Here is a 13,607-nt window from a genome sequence, read left to right as displayed (position 1 = left end):
GAATATTATTGTGCTATAAGAAATGATGAGAAGAAGCATTTCATGACATATATGAACTGATGCCGAATGATGTAAGTAGAACCAAGAGAACATTGTGCATAGTAACAGCAACCTTGTGTGATGATCAATTAAAATAGACTTAGTCCTTTTCAGCAATATAGTGATCCAAGACAATTCCAACAGACTTGTTTTGGAAAATGTGATCCACATTCAGAGAAAAAATTATGGAGACTGAATGCAGGTTGAAGTATACTATTTTTAATTTTTTGTTTTTTTTTATTTTATGTGTTTTTTTCCCTTTTGCTGTGTTTTTCTTTCACAATATGACTAATATGAAAATATGTTTAACATAATTGTACACTAATAACTAAAAAAAATAAAAATGAGAGTTCGTGGGCTTTGAAAAATTTTTTTTTTAACTTGGAGGGAGATCTTTAGTGGACTAGCTCAAGTATCAGTCCCTTTATGTATGGTGTTTGATGTTCTTTTTTCAATTACTTGGGAAAAGATATAGTTGATAAACCTATAAATTTATACTTACACACACAAACATACATATATATATATATATATAAATATATATATATGTATATATATGTGCATACATACATACACACACATAGTTCTGGATTCAAAAATTTAAGAAGTTTATCAACAAACTGGAGTAAGACCAGAGAAGAGTTGACAAGATAGATCAGGGAATAGAAAACATATGATAGGTGAGTTGGATTGAAGAAATGGGAGTGTTTAAATGAAGAGGAAAAATGATTTAAAAAATAATGGCTCTCTTTTAGTATTTCAAACAAAATTGTTATGTGGAAAAGAAGTAAGCAAGAGGTATAATAGTACATAAATAAAGTGTTTCTACAATGTGTTCAAAACTGAACTAATTGCTGTGGACATAAATAAAATTAAGTCATTTTATTCTCTGAAGAGGCCCATATAATAATTAGGAGAAAGGATGTTATTTGGAGAGAGGAAACATTTCAGAGGATATAGATGTACAAATCAATATGCTTAATTAATACATAAATACATTAAAGATGTAATTAATGTAATTTAATTAAGAATATATTGAATTATTATAGTCATAATTTAATATATTAATTACTTCCTTATAGAAAACAATTTCAGTGTTTATAAATCAATTTTCTCATTTTTTACTATAAGAATAATACATTAGAATCTGTGATGATGTCACTGGATGACAGAGTAAACATATAAAGGTTTTACCAGTTTTATATTAGGCAAGTCACTTGTCCTTTCTAGGGCTCACTTCCCCTATCTGGAGAAGGAAATGGTTGGACTGAATGATCTCTGAGAACACTTCTAGTTTTAAATTGAGGAAGGGTATTTTTCTGGTCATGGCTGGTAGAATGGTATGCTATATCTAATATTGTGCAATTTTATGGAGATTAAAGTCCTACTTCCAAGATTTTTGTGTTAGGGTTTTTTTGTTTGTTTGTTTGTTTGTTTGTTTCTTTGTTAAACAGTTACACAGGTTGATAAAGCAATGCTAAGAAAGTGAGTGTGAAAAATGAACTGGGAGTTTTATAGGAAATAAACAAGGAAATGAGTTCCCTCTAATATGAATAGTAGAGGATCATTCTTCCTGAACAAGGGAAAAAAAGCAAGGAAATTAAAAACACTATAATAATTAAAATTTCAAATTCAAGTAATTTCCTCATTCTCCATCTCTCCTTCCTTTTATATCATTTCCTCCCTAGAAGAACATATATAATAATTTTTCTCCTCAAATATTGAGATATTATTAAGAAAATATAAGAAAAAATATGCATAGTTACAGGAATGTCTTTTTTTTTTTCATGAAAAGGTCACCTTAAATGAGTTAAATGAATGAAAGTTAAAATTTAAAATGAAAGTATAAAACAAACTTTTCATCCTGGGAAGTTGGCTTCCTTGTTAATAATTTGTTCCAGGGAACCCTTGGCCAACAGAATTCAGAAGCATCTATAGTATTACCTTTGATGACCCTAAAAAAGTAAATCATGATAATTTTCTCACAATAGGAAATTCACCAAAGAAGCTATGTATATTAGAGTTAACAAGAAATTTTAATTGCATAACATTTTAATAGGTAAGCTATGAACAGGATAACTCATAAAAACGATGAAAAACAAGAAAAATCTAATTTTAAATAAGAGCAATGGTTGATATATTAGTGATATAAAACTTATTTTCAACTAAATTTAAAGATAAAAAAAGAAACTGAACTTTGAAAATAACTCAGAGGTTTATTAAACAATTATTTCAATTTAATTTTATTTATTTCCATTGAAAAGGCATCAATTAAGCACCTATTGTGTTCCATTCACTCTCTTAGATACTTTAGGAGATACAGAGTCCTTTCTCTAAAGAAAATTACAAATTAGTTTGGGACACAAGACTAGCATAGTATGGTACAATTCTAAGTTTAAAAAACAACAGAATCAAATCCTGATACTCAGTTCAAGAAATATTTATTGGTTTATAATGTGTCCCAGTAAAATTGAACAAAAACCTAATTTGGGAACATTTGATTTAGCATTCCCCATTGCCTTCATTTATAGGATTAAGATGTTATCATGTATAAAAGAAATCTTCTAATAGAACAAGTTCAGAACTTTTGAGGAAAGTTAAAATTGCACTGTATTTTATCACATAAAATTGCACTGTATTTTATCATGCTAGCCAGTTTCTGTCTTCTGGGAGTTGTATTCTTCTCTTACTAGTTAATTGTCCTTTAATATCCATTTCTAAACTGTTTTTCCTCTAGGAAACTGTATTGCTCTTTATCTCTCAAAAACAAAGAGGTCTTTTGTTACAGATAATTCCCCTGTCTTCATATTTGCAGTTTCAAACATTTTTTCCTCTGTTTGTATGTATGTGTGTGTGGGCATACACGGTGTGTGTGTGTGTGTGTGTGTGTGTGTGTGTGTGTATGTGTGTGTGTGTGTGTTGGCACTTATGATGGCTTATAGAGCTCAGATCTCATGAGGATATGACATTGTCTTATTTAGGCAATTGAATCCATGATCTTACCCATTGGCTATGCTCTTTTCCATGGCAACTGGCAATTTTCTCACCCTGTACATGTCTTACACATGCCTTTCTATAAAAGTTGAAAACTTCTATAAGATATGGGGAGCAGTGGCTCTTACCTCTCTTCTTGGCTGGCTGCAACTGATTAGTTTTTCTTTTATCTTTTCCTTTCCCTCAAACTTAGATAAATGAATATCCTGAAGTTGAAATGGCCAGCTTATGACTTCATGAACCACAAAAGTTTGGAAAAGTCATTAGAAGTAGCTTCAGTAAGTGAAGTCAATTGTAGAAACTATAAGCACTGATAGCAGCCACAGCCAAGTCATGTGAAGAGTCATTGTAGTAGATAGAAAAATAAATTGACCAAAAGCTAGAAGTAGATCAACTCACCATACAAGGAGTCAATCCAGGCAAAAACAACAACAACAACAACAACAAACCATTGACTTTACAAGCTGTTCATTCCCCAGATCTTTCTTTTTCTTTTTCAATTCTTGCTTTCATGGTGAAAATAATTTCATTTTTTTTTTATCTGAAGACTGCAAATTTAGCAGTATTTTCCAGATTCCTCTTGGCAATAATTTATCTGTACAAGAATCACTAGAAATGAATAATAGGCATCTGCTTCAAAAGTTTTGGGAGATTCTGTCTTTTGTCCTAGATACATTCCCCAGGAAGACAATATACCCATGGGTAAAATTTACAGTCATTTTGGACATAGTTAAATTCTCCATTTCAGAAAGGGGTAATCTATCTCACAACTCTACTAACTAAACATTAATGTATCTGTTTTCCCATAATCTTGCTAACATTTGTCATTAGACTTTTTCATGATCTTTTCCAATGAATATAAGGTAGAACTTCAGAATTTCTCTGTGATTTGAATGATTCTTCTTTTTTTTTTAAGTTTGGGGATAACTTGTTTATCTTTCTTTCAGAATTACTTGTTCATATCTTTGGACTATTTCTTAATTGGATGATGACTTTTAATTGAAAATATTCAAATGAAAAAATCAAGGAGAAATTTAATGCAATGCTTTTTCCCTCCATTCCCATGTTAACTGTTCTCCTCAATTTTGTTTATACAATAACTTTTTTTAAAGTACATGTAATCAAAACTGTTCATTTTATCTTTTCTTTTTCAGATTATGAACTTTTCACTTATTCAGAGTTGCAAAAGGTATTTTCTGTTTTGCTTCTGTTTATAATGACTTTATAGTTATTGTTATTGTTGTGTCATTCAGGCATTTCTAATTCTTCATGATCTCATGTAGCATAGCATATAAGATAGATAATTTTAATTGAATTCTTATTTAATTCCTATCAATATAGATCAGTTTAGTGTAATCACATAGGGATAGTGATTGTTAGCAATTATTTATATTATACTTATCTATCAATGTATACTTAATCAATTTAGTCTTACATTAAACTTCATACTTTAAACTCAAAATTTTAAGTTCACTTCCTCATTCTGAAGTCCATTTGCTTAATTATAGGAAGCTAATTTAGGGTACCTCCACCTTTTTTTCCATTGAGGAGGGGACCAAGTTCAGTGTGGTTGATATAACTCAATGACATGAAAATTTTCCCAGCTTTTTTCATTGCCCCTCATTATCTTGTCAACCCTATCTTAGCCAACAAGAAGATGGCTACAAGTAGTTGGTCAACAAGTGACCCTATTTGCCAGCCTGTGGTCTGCACATCAGTCCTTACAGAAATTTTAATATTTATTTGTCAGTCCAGCCCATCTGTCTGCTTCTTGGCTTGGTAGGAAATCCTGAAAGTCCAAGATAAGTCTGTTGGAAGTCCAGTAGGTTTTCCTGAAAGATCAAGATAAAGGTTTAGCAACCAATGGAATCATAAGCTTTATGTAGATTTTTCTGGAGGGTTAAGATTAAAATCTTTCAACCAATAAAACTGTAATTTTAGTTTGTTTCATCTGTATTATCTCAATTAAGAACTATAAAACTAAGGCTCTGGAGGAAGGGTCATGTCAGATCATAAGGAAGATCTGAGGTTCCATCCCTTGAAGAAGGAGAGAAGTTCAAACCTTTTAATAAATGACAATAGATTCAGAGATCTGCCTTGGTTTCTTTTGATGTAGATCGTGCATTTTTGGACCCCAAAATTATGCCAGACCCTTCTATCTCCCACTATTTTTAGAAGTCTATCCAAATTTATGTTCATTATTTACATAATGCTATCTATCCATCTCACCCTCTGTCATTCTCTTTTTCTTCTATCTTCAATCTTTCACAACATAAAGTTCTTTTCCAATGAATCTTGTCTTTTTGTTTTGGCCAAAGTATTTAAGTTTCAGCTTCATTATTTGACCTTAGCCTGCATAACCTGAATTAATTTCTTTAATTATTGACTGATTTGACCTGCTTGCTGTCCAAGGGATACTTAAAAGTCTTTTTCATCACCGCAATTGAAATCATTTATCCTATTGTGCTCAACTTTTTTCATAGTTTAAGTCTCACAACCGTACATTGTTCCTGGAAAAAAACCATAGCTTTGACAATATATACTTTTGCTGGCAAGGTATTGTCACTGCTTTTAGTATTCTGTTCAGATTTGCTGTACTTTTCCTTCCAAGGAGCAAGTGTCTTTTTATTTCATGATCACAGACACCATTAACAGTGATCTTTCAGTTCAAAAATATAAAATCTGACAGTTTCTATTTCTTCTGCTATTATCTAGAAAGCACTGGAACCAGTTGCCAAGATCTTAAGAGATTTTTGTTTATTTGTTTGTTTTCTTTTGTTTTGATGTTAAGTTTCAAGTTAGCTTTTTACATTCTACTCTTTTACTCTCATAAAGAGGCCTCAATTTCTCTTTATCTTTTGCAATCAGAATGATATCATCTGCATATCTGAAATTGTTGACATTACTCCTGAAAACCTCACTGGCATTTCACATGATGGACTCTGCATATAAGTGAAATAAATAAGGTGACAAAATAAAGCCTTATCACTTCCTTTCCAATCTCAAATCGATCAGTTGTTCTAAGTTTGATTCCAATTGTTCTTAATTGATGACTTTATATACATATACATTATACATACATATATTATACACATATACATATATATACTTACATACATACTTGTATACATCCAAATATGCATATATAAATTACTAGGAGAACTAGAAAGACTAGAAAGCAGTCTGCTGGTTGGTACCAAGACCTTGTATCATATAAAAAGTTGTGTGTACATATATATATATGTGTATACATATATATGTATATATACGCATATATATATATATCATATATGCATATATACATACACACAACGTATTTGGGACATTACATACACAGACATATATATGTATACATATACATATGTGTGTGTGTATATATATGTATATATTTATATATAATGTATCCCTTTATAATTTACCTTTTAATATGATACAAAGTCTTAGTATCAGCTCGACAGATTTCTTTGTAGTTTTTCCTAATCCTGCTAGTATTATTTTTTCATGAACAATCCTGTCTGACCCAGTTAATTGTATGATATTTGAGATTATCAAACACTGTTACCTTGTTCTATTAAGTTTATATGTTGTACACATAATCTGATTCAATAATTTAACTATTTAAAAAATAGTTATAAATAATTTTGATTATTATTTCTTTGTAACATAGTTTGAGACCTATCAGTGTTGAGCCCCATTTCTTTCCAGCTTTTCCAATTAATTCCCTTGAGAACATTTACCTGTAGCTGAATTTTATTTTTTCTAATTCCGTAAATTGGGGTAGCTAGATTGCTTTGACACTGAATAAGTAGATTAATTTAAGCAGGACTATAAAATTCTAAACTCCTTGAAAACAGGAGCTATTTTTAGTTTTCTATGTTTTTCTAGCACTTAGCACAGTTTCTGGCAGCTACTAGGTATTTTTTTATTTTACCAACATGGGTCAATCATGAACAATTAACATTTCCCCAATTATTTTTATCTGTCTTTATTTCTTTAAATAGAGACTTTTTAACAGAGAAAGAAATCTATAAATCAATTTACCTTATGAATAGATAGATAAGAAAAAACATATAATTATTTTAATAGCTGCAGAAAAAGCTTTTAACAAAATACATCAACTTTAAAACACTAGAAAATAAAGAAATAAAAGAAATTTCCTCAGAATAATAAGTACTATCTATTCAAATGTTATCTGTTATGGGGATAAGTGAGAAGCCTTTCAATAAGATTAAAGACAAAGCAAGGCTTTTCATTATTACCACTACTATCCAATATTTTAACAGAAATGTTGGCTATTGCAATAAGACAAGAAAAAGAAATTGAAAGAATAAGTAATGAGGAAACAAAGGATCACTTTTGCAGAAGACATAATGGTCTTTCTAGAGATCTCTAAAGAATCAACAAAAACCAAAAATATCAAACAAAAACAATTTCAATAAGAACACATAAGTCCACACAAATCATCAACATTTCTATATATTGCCAGCAAAATTTGGCAGAAAGTTATAGAAAAAATTCCATTTCAAATTACTACAGTTGGATCAGTGGAATGAATACATTAGATACATGCAACACAATAATCGAGGCCTATAGCAATCTAGTATTTGATAAATCCCCAAACTCCAGTTTCTGAAATAAGAACTCACTATTTGACAAAATTTGCTGGGAAAACTGGAAAATAATATGTTAGAAACTTTGAATAAACCTATATCTCACACCCCATACTAAAATAAAGTAAAAATGGATACATGATTTGGTCATAAAGGATGATACCATAAACAAACTAAGAGAACAAGGGATAATTTACCTATCAGAGTTTTAGAGAAGGGAGAAATTTATGACAAAGGAAGAACTAGAGAAAATTTTAAAAGGCAAAATGAACAACTTTAATTACATTACATTATAAGTTTTTGCATAAACAAAACCAACAGAAACAAGATGAAAAGGGAAGTACAAATCTTTACAGACAGTATTTCTGATAAAGGCATTATTTCTAAAATATAAAAAGAACAGTGTCAAATTTATAAGAATGCAAGTCATTCCCCAATTGATAAATGCTCAAAGGATTTGAACATATAATTTTCAGAAAATTAAATTAAAGCCATTTATAGTTATATGAAAAAATACTCTAAATCACTATTGATTAGAGAAATATAAATTAAAACAACTCTAAGGTACCATTTCATATCTCTCAGATTGGCTAAGATGACAGGAAATGATGATAACAAATATTGGAAGGGGATGAAGGTAAACTGGGACTAAAGCATTGTTAGTGGAGTTGTGAAATGATCCAACCATTCTGGAGAACAATCTGGAACTATGCACAAAAGGCTACCAAACTGTGCATATACCCTTTGTCCTAGCAGTACTCAAAGAGGTCATAAAGGACAGAAAGGGACCCATGTGTGCAAAAATGTTTGTGGCATCCCTTTTTGTAGTGGCAAGAAACTGGAAACTCAGTGGATGCCCATCAGTTAGAGAATGGCTGAACAATTATGGTATATGAATGTTATGGAATATTACTGTTCTATAATAAATGATCAACAAGATGATTTCAGAAAGGGTGGAGAGATTTACATGAACTGACTCTAAGTGAAATGAGCAGAATCTGGAGACCATTATACATAGTAACAGCAAGATTATAGGATGATCAATTCTGATGGACATAGCTCTCATCAACAATAAGGTGATTCAGATTAGTTTCAATGGTCTTGTGATGAAGAAAGCCATCTGCACCCAGAAAAAGGATAATGGAAATTGAATGTGGACTATAACACAATATTTTTACTCTTTTTGTTGTTTACTTGAATTTTGTTTTTTCTTTCTCATTTTTTTTCCCTTTTTGAAGTGATTTTTTTTGTGTGTGCAGCATGATATTTATGGAAATATCTGTGGAGGAACTGTGCATGTTTAACATATATTTAATCATTTGCCAACTAGGGAGTGTTGAGGGGAATGGGAATTAGAACATAGGGTTTTGTAGGGGTGAGTTTTAAGAATTATCCATGTATATATTTTGAAAATAAAAAGCTTTAATTAAAAAAAGATGCTGAATCTCCTTTTCTAGTTGCTTGACTTCCTTTTCAAAATCTTATTATTCTTGAATTGTTCTTTTTTATTTTTCCTCAATGTCTTTCATTTGATTTTTTAAAAGTCTTTTTAAAATTTTTATGTGAATTCTTTTTTGAGATTACTTTTTGGGGTAGGAAAGGCTTTTTAATTTCAGTTTATGAAGATGAACCCTGGTCTTCATTATTTTCATAGTAACTTTTAATGGTTGGGTTCTTTCTCCTTTGTCTCTCTTTAGTCCAGAGGTATGAGGAATGGTGCCTCTGGCCTCAGTCACTTCTACTATACCCTCTTCTGACCTGGAACCAAAAACAAGAATTTCACCCTACTATAAGTGTGTGAAGTCAATAATCTCCTTCTCCACTGATTCTGCATTCACAAAATGTGCTGCTTCCTTCTTGCTCAGTACTACATATCAGTAGCACAGCTGGCTTTAACAATCCTTAAAACAGAGATTCCCTCAATTGTCCCCTAACTCAGATGCTAACTCCCCATGATGTTCAGGACAGGAAGATTCTTGTGATTGGGGCTGAGACTGCTTCTCAACCCATCTAGCACCAGGGTTCACTGCTTATCAGCAGACCTTGCCTGGAGGTATTTACACTTCCCAGGAATCCTACTTTACTTCTAGTATTTTTTTTTTCCAATCTTTTCTATTTCCAAATAGAAGACCATTGTTCTGGCTCTAATGAAATTTGTTTTTACCACTCTACATTAACCCTGATTGGTGTGACATAGTAACTCAGAGTTGTTTTAATATGTATTTCTCTCATCAATAGTGGTTTAAAATATCTTTTTAATATGTGTATTGAAATCTTTGATCACTGTGTCTGAAAAGTGCCTGTTTATATCTTTTGGACATTTATCAATTGAGGGACAGCTCTTATTTCTATAAATTTGACTTGATTTTCTATATGTAAGAGAAATGAAGAGTATGAGAAAAGAACAATATATGAGAAATGTATGAGAAAAGAAACACACTGTAATATGTTTTCAAAATAATGATTATCAAGTATGTATTTTCCTTCATCCTATTTCTCTCCATTTAGTCTAACCTTTCTTTCTTTTCATCTTTCCATTCTCAAAAATGTTTTGCTTTTGACTTTTACCTCCCCTAAACTGTCCTCTCATCTTATCCCTTTCCTTCCTACTTTCTTACATGGTAAGATATACTTATAAACTGAACTAGTGTGTATATTTTTCTCTTTTTGAGCCATTTCCATTTAAAGTAAGGTTCATATGCTCCCCTCCCCACTTCCTCCATTTTTCCCTCCATGGAAAAATCTCTTTGAAGTTCTTTATATTATATAATATATCCCCTTTACTTCTTGCCTTCACTTTCTCACAGTGCATTTTTCTTTCTTATTGCTTAGTTTTTTTAAGATAATAATATCATCACATTCAACTCACAGCTCTACTTTCTGTCTACAGATATTCCTTCTAATTTCCCTAGGAGCTATAAATACCATTTTCCCATATAGAAATATAAAGTTTGATTGTATTGATTTCTTTATCCTTTCTTAAATCTCCATCACTTCAACTTCTACAACCAACATGATCTCTAGGAAAGGAAAAGTTAAAGGCCACAAAAAATACAAATGGATGGATTGATTGTTTTGAAAATGATTAAACATTCATTACCAAGAAGAAGTACAGAGAACTAAAGTTGCTTAATCTGTACTTTGGAGTCTGGAAATAGAAAACATATTTGAAATGCTCAATTGCTTTTCCTTTCTTCAGTACATGGAGGATGATGCTTATTTTGATGAAGTCCAATATTAGATGGTAATAATGTACAGTTTTCATCATATAAATATTGATCATCTTCATGTTGGTTGAAACCATGGCTCTTTTGCTATCTGTGCTCTTCTAGATTTTCACTTCAATTACCAACATGCCAACTGGAGAGATTGTAGCTTTCATTTATGATTCTATAAAAACTGCTTAAGGGTTTTTATCATTGAAAACATAGACTCCTTAAACTGTTGGAAATTTGTAAAGAGAAAGATTTTTCTCCTAAAGCACTGAAAAAGGCAAACATTATTTTTGAGCCCATCTTTAAGAAAGTGACATTTATAATTTAAAATCCACATCTGATAAACTTACAAATGTGGAAACTAGCAAAGAAGTTAGCTGTGACAGATTAATGTGAGTTGCTTAATTTAGCCAGAACTAATCATCTAATGACAAGCCTACAATTGTTGATGGACAGAGTGGATAAAATATAATAAAATATAACATGTATGAGAAACACCAGTAATTAATTAGCAGCAACAGAAACATCAGAATCAGCAATATAGTCAGCAGGAGAATTTAAAGCACTAGATCTGAAAACAACCTTCTCTTCCTGAAGATCACATATCCAAACAAACTCTTCAAATCTCCTCAGACATCTATTCAGATGGATTCACTGCTAATTGCAGGTCATATTAGTGCTTACTGCTCAAACATCAAACCATTCACTGAAAAAAAAAAAAACTTGGGCAAATTATTCATAGTTCAGGTTTTTCAAGAATACAACAATTAGAAAGAGGAAACCCATGATAACTGGTACAATAAGTTGTTTCTAAATGAGGGCCCAATATGGTCTCTGTGATAATCTACAGACAGCACTTTCAAGAAATATAATTTATTTTAATGAAAATGACAATACCCATTCAATATTATTGGCTCATTTTGGCAGTAAAATTGTTGTTATGAAAAAAAAGTTTTTATAGTTAAAAGATGGGTATTTTCTGATTTGAATGATTGATCTGAATAATACAAAAACATAAGTTAAAAGGTAGTAGTCAAAGAGAATGTCAAAATTTAATTTTCATTCCCTTGATGGCCAAAATATCTCAGTAATTTTTGGAGACTAAGGAATATTCATCAGGTCTATATTCAAGTCTATCAGAAATAGCATTTATTTATTTAAAAGAAGTTGATAAGCATTTTCACTTGTAATTGAATATTTTGACTCTCTCATCTCTGCAAGGTATTCAAAATTACATATTCTCTTTGAAAATGGGCTTACAAAATGCATATCACATTTTTTTTTAAAATACAGCTAAGTAAAATGTTATGAGGTTGAAAAGGAGTTTCTACTGGACCTCAAATTGGACAGATCTAATACTAATAGTAACTGCTTTCTTTTCATTACTAATGCAATTATTTTCTCTTTTAAGAGAGAGATTGACATCATGTGTTGTTGTTTGTTTTTTTTATCAATTATGTGTTCAAATAAAAAGTATTTGAGACACTGAAGCTCTAATGTCAATGTCCTAAATTAAGGTGTGGGGGAGGACTTTAAAGCAGCAGCTCTCTCCTCTCGGGAAGAATTGATTTGGAACAATTGTTGATAGCCATTAAAATGTTATCCATTCCTTTGGAAAGTTAAAGGACTAACACCAAATTTTTGATTTGTGATTTGTCTTAGAATTCCTGACTGCTAAAATGGATTGCAGTGAATTAAAGGTATCATCAGTGTATATGATTAAGATTTTGAAGAGAGAACACAAATCATCTTGCTTGTTGACTTGAAGCTCTTCCATAGATTATGTTTTATAATGAAGATGTAAATTATCTTATAGATGTTATTTCTATTTCTCCAGGGAGACATAGCACAGTTTAAAATGCATAGTCGCCTTTTAAACAGGTTAGCAATGTTGGGATATTTTGGCAATAATATACAGAACTTACATTTAAAAAAAAACTTACAGAATTTTATTACAGAATATTAGGTTATACCATGTTATCAGCCCCCCTTCATTTAATCCTATTTGTATTTCACTAATCATTTAATAAAAACATGGACCAGCTGAAAGTCTTTACCTTTTCAATTGAGAGAAAAGCTAGTTTTATGGATATAGTAGAATGAGAAGCAATAAATTTCTCAGAAGTTATCTTGGCATAATTGGAGGATATGTATATAAATTGTAATTTAGTAATATTAACTGACAACTGATCCAAGTCATTAATAAAAAGTTAGAGCCATCTTGGTAGCAGAATAGGACTCCAGAATTGGCGAGAGAAGGAAGGAGGGCAAAGGCAAAAACTGAGATAGCGACAAAGATAGAGAAAGATAGATACAAAGTGAAAGAAAGATGGAGATACAGAAAAAAGACAAAGTCAGTTCAATTGAGACAGACAGAAATAGAGGTAATAAGGGACAGAGACAGAGACATAGGGAGAGTCAGAGAGAATGAGAGACAGAAGAAGAGACAAATACAGAAGACAGAGAGACAAACAGAAAGAGACAGAGACTGAGATATAGAATGACAGAGATAGACAGATAGAGAACAGAGAGAACTGTGTTTCTCTCTAGTAGAGATAGAAATGGCAATGTGAATAATAAATGAAGAAAAGCTCTCCATACCTAATCTCTAGTTATTCCTGATGTGTGCTTTGTTACCAACATATACTCTGAATTCATTTTGCTCTGGGCTGATGTAGTGAACATTGAGGATGTCAAGACAGCAAATGGAATGAGTAAACAATTACACAGTTCCTTAAAAAAATATTTT

General features: G+C 31.2%; 1 pseudogene; it reads left to right on the top strand.

The window, feature by feature from the left end:
- Positions 1-4,690: 4,690 nt before the first annotated feature.
- On the top strand, positions 4,691-11,629 carry LOC100916738 (annotated as a pseudogene).
- Positions 11,630-13,607: the final 1,978 nt, after the last annotated feature.

Source organism: Sarcophilus harrisii, chromosome 4, assembly GCF_902635505.1.
Source record: "Sarcophilus harrisii chromosome 4, mSarHar1.11, whole genome shotgun sequence".
NCBI classification, from domain to species: Eukaryota; Metazoa; Chordata; class Mammalia; order Dasyuromorphia; family Dasyuridae; genus Sarcophilus; species Sarcophilus harrisii.
The sequence above is the reverse complement of the archived record's forward strand: the minus strand, read 5'-3'. Positions and strand labels throughout refer to the sequence as shown.